Here is a 4,786-nt window from a genome sequence, read left to right on the forward strand (position 1 = left end):
ACAACTGAAAAAAAATCAGAAAGTGGGCAGAAGGTCTAAATAGACATTTCTCCAAAGAAGACATACAGATGGCCAATAGGCACATGAAAAGATGCTCCACATCGCTAATTATCAGAACAATGCAAATCAAAACTACAATGAGGTATCACCTCATAGCAGGCAAGATGGTCATCAATAAAAAGTCTACAAATAAATGCTGGAGGGGGTGTGGAGTAAAGGAAACCCTCCTACGCTGTTGGTTGGAATGTAAATTGGTGCAGCCACTATTAAAAGCAGTATGGAGGTTCCTAAAAAAACTAAAAATAGAGTTGCTGGGGCTTCCCTAGTGGCACAGTGGTTAAGAATCCGCCTGCCAATGCATGGGACACAGGTTTGAGCCCTGGCCCAGGAAGATCACACATGCTGCGGAGTAACAAAGCCCATGTGCCACAACTACTGAGCCTGCGCTCTAGAGCCCACGAACCACAACTACGGAGCCCACATGCCACAACTACTGAAGCCCGAGTGCCTAGAGCCCGTGCTCCCAGCAAGAGAAGCTAACGCAATGAGAAGCCCACACACTGCAACCAAGAGTAGCCCCCACTTGCCGTAACCAGAGAAAGCCCATGCACAGCAACGAAGACCCAATGCAGCCAAAAATAAAAATAAATAATAAAATTTATAAAAATATAAATAAAATAGAATTGTCATATGAACCAGCAATCCCACTCCTAGGCACATATCCAGACAAAACTATAATTCGAAAATATACATGCACCACTATGTTCATAGCACCACTATTCACGATAGCCAAGACATGAAAGCAACCTGTATGTCATCAACAGATGAATGGATAAAGAAGATGTGATAAATATATACAATGGGATATTGCTCAGCCATAAAACAGAGTGAAATAATGTCATTTGCATCTACGTGGATGGACCTAGAAGTTATCATATTAAGTGAAGTCAGACAGAGAACGACAAAGAACATATGATATCACTTATATGTGAAATCTAAAATAAGACACAAATGAATCTACAAAACAGAAACAGACTTACAGCGATAGAAAACAGACTTGTGGTGGCCAAGGGGAAGACGGGGGAGGCATGGATTGGGAGTTTGGGATTAGCAGATGCAAACTATTATATATAGGATGGATAAACAACAAGGTCTTACTGTACAGCACAGGAAACTATATTCAGTACCCTGTAATAAACCATATGTATATATGTAATAAACAGTAAATGTGTGTGTGTATATATATATATCTGAATCACTTTGCTGTACAGCAGAAATTAACACAGCATTGTAAGTCAACTATACTTCAATGAAATAAATTTTTAAAAAATTAGGTTGAGATTATACCATCAATTAGTTTGAAGACACTTTTATAAAGTAGGCCTTATTTTTCTTGTCCTTTCATTCTGGGTCAAATGTATAACAGACAGAAACTAACCAGGATTACTCCAGTTTGAACTCATATCACACAGAACTTTAATTGTTGAACAAACCATTAATACCAATTACACCATGGGATGTCCTGATCCAATATCACATTTGTAAACCTTGTATCAAGCCTGCAGAATCCACTAAATTTGGAAATTCAAACTGAAATGAAGCCAACTATCCCATGACTTCTCCAAAACTAGTCATACGACAATCAATTGGAAACCATATGCAATCAAATGAATGTAGACAGGAACAACTATACCCTTCCTTTTTTTTCCTTTTAGATGAAGATGGTATTTAAGGTGATGTCTTGGGCCGTGTCAGGGTGTAACTCAATTTCCTGGGTATCTCCCATGCACACAGGAGGTACACATGTTAGTTCACTTGTTTGTGCAACTATATGAAGGTAATTAACACCACAAAACTGTATGCATAAAATGAATTAAATGGTAAATGGCACGTTTTGTATTTTTAATGACAAAGAAACAAAAGTTTAGTGCTGACATTTCTTACAACACAAATGAACATTAAAAACATCCTTGGTGAAAAAAGCCATAGAGAAAAGGCCACCCAGATCCCATACTCATCTTGTCTGATCAAGGTTGTCCATGTGAGGGAAAAACTCAGTAATGGTTCCAGAAAAAGAAAACTGGATCAGGAGGGAATAGGACATTTTCATACAGTTGGGACAACAGGCGAAATTTGAAGTGGGTCTGAGTATTAAATTCTAATGTAGACATCATGATTTCCTCATTTAGGGTTTATGTGTTGATTCCTCAGGAGAGTATCCCTCTCCCTATCCCATGATTTCTCCAGAACGAGTCATGGTTTTGTGAGCATTTTGTGTGAAGTGGCAAATGTGAGTACTTTTGCCATGACTGAACCTTTTCTGTACATTTTCAATTACTGGAAAGTAAATTACTTTTCAAAACAACCATGTCAGTACTATGTCAGAAAATCAGATAAGACAGTCAACAAACTTTGTTATAGAGGCCAAGACTTACCCAGACAAAGTTCAACCAAAATTGTGACTGGTATTTCCTTTGTAGGAGTCCACATGGTATTAAGAGGCACAGAGGGAGGGACTTCCCTGGTGGCGCAGTGGTTAAGAATCCGTCTGCCAATGCATGGAACATACGTTCAACCCCTGGAACGGGAAGATCCCACAGGCCGTGGAGCAACTAAGCCCGTGGGCCACAACTACTGAGCCTGCACTCTAGAGCCCATGCGTCACAGCAAGAGAAGCCACGGCAATGAGAAGCCCACGTACTGCAACGAAGAGTAGCCCCCCTCTCGCCGCAACTAGAGAAAGCCTGCATACAGCAACGAAGACCCAACGCAGCCAAAAATAAATTAAATAAATATTTTTTTTAAAAAAAGACACCATGAGAGGAGTATATTAGTAGCTACCAAGTCTTCGGTCCTGCGGATTACCTGGGATGCAGTAGAAAGAGTGAGATTTTAGCATTAAAAGTTTTCACATTACTTCCAAAAAATGTTAAAAGAATAAATTCAGTAAAGTTGCAAAACACGGAATCAATATGCACAAATCAGTTTTGTTTCTATACACTTAGCGAACCATCAGAAAGAAAAATTAAGAAAACAATCCCATTTACAACTCCATCAAAAAGAACAAACTATTTAGGAATAAATTTAACCAAGGACATGAAAGACCTATACTCAGGAAACTATAAAGCATTGATAACGAAATTAAAGACACAATAGAAAATATTCCATGCTCATGCATCAAAAAAATGACTATTATTAAAATGTTTATTCTACCCAAAGCCATCAACAAACAGAACCAGGAAAACCAGACACCAGACTCCAAAGAACGACACTTGTCACCATCTACACTGCACATAAAACTAAAAGCCCACAGTATTCCACATTAAACCCTTTCTCTCCTGATTGCCCTGAAGATGCACCCCACCCACCCCTCAGTCAGCTGCACAGAAGATTCTCCACACTTGCTCATTGTTTCCTCTCGTGACATCTCCTCACCAGTGGGTCCTGAGAAAAGCCAGCTCCAGTCAGTATAGACACTGCCCCGTGGTCCAGAAACCTAAGCCCTGACAGGAGACAAAGCTCCGGTCATCTTGTCACAGAGCAAAGTCTGTGGGCTGGATGCACCTGTGCCCCCAGGGTCAGACAGGTGTGTTCATAGCCCACTGTGGGACATCAGAGAAGTGCCGGGAGCGCCACACTCACAAACCCAAAGGCTTCATCCTGAATGCTGTTCTGCTGTTTATACTAAGTTTGGAAATCCAAACTGAAATGGAGCCAAGTATCTCACTGTATCTTCTCAAAACATGGTTAAGGAACAATTAATTAGAAACCATATGTAATGAAATGAATGTAGACACAAACTTTACAACGTAAACCAAAATTCACTCAAAAGTGCCCATAGGGCTTCCCTGGTGGCACAGTGGTTGAGAGTCTGCTTACCGATGCAGGGGACACGGGTTCATGCCCCGGTCCGGGAGGATCCCATGTGACGCGGAGCGGCTAGGCCCGTGAGCCATGGCCGCTGAGCCTGTGCGTCCGAAGTACCCATAGACAAATTTAAATTACCAAACTATAAAAATTCTAAAAGAAAAAAGAAAATCTAGGACTTCCTTGGTGGTGCAGTGGTTAAGAATCTGCCTGCTAATGCACGGGACACAGGTTCGAGCACTGGTCCGGGAAGATCCCACACGCCGCAGAGCAACTAAGCCCATGGGCCACAACTACTGAGCCTGTGCTCTAGAGCCCATGCACCACAACTACTGAGCCCACGTGCCACAACTACTGAAGCCGGCACACCTCGAGCCCATGCTCCACAATTAGAGAAGCCACCACAATGAGAAGCCCGCGCACAGCAACGAAGAGTAGCCCCCACTCGCTGCAACTAGAGAAAGCCTACGTATAGCAATGAAGACCCAACGCAGCCAAAAATAAATAAATAAATTTATTATTTTTTTAAAAAAGAAAATCTACATGACCTTGGGTCTGGTGATGCCTTTTAAACACACAACACCAGAAGTCAATCAACAAAAGAAAAATAATTGATAATGTGGACTTTATAAAATTCAAAATTTCTACTCTATGAAAGAACTTATTCAGAAAGCCAAAAGACAAACCACAAACTGGAAGAAACTATTTCCAAAACACATATCTGATAAAAGGTTTGTACTCAAATTATACCAAACAGTGCCATTAAAATTTGGTAAAGATTGAAACACACACCTGGCCAAAGAAGATAAACAGATACTAAAAAAGCAGACAAGAATATACTCAAGATGCTGATGGAATGTATGTACAACCAAGCTTGAAAGATGGTTTGGCAGTTTTTTCCAAATCTAAATAGTCTTAC

The 4,786-nt window shown here is 40.7% G+C and overlaps 1 long non-coding RNA gene across 10 annotated transcripts in view; it reads right to left on the reverse strand.

The window, feature by feature from the left end:
* Positions 1–4,786, reverse strand: part of LOC111171078 (uncharacterized) — a 108,427-nt gene that overhangs the window by 42,978 nt on the left and 60,663 nt on the right. The window lies entirely within an intron of this gene.

This window comes from Delphinapterus leucas, chromosome 19 (genome assembly GCF_059928025.1).
Source record: "Delphinapterus leucas isolate spDelLeu-1000000601 "Yukka" chromosome 19, BTC_Dleu_Yukka2, whole genome shotgun sequence".
NCBI lineage: Eukaryota > Metazoa > Chordata > Mammalia > Artiodactyla > Monodontidae > Delphinapterus > Delphinapterus leucas.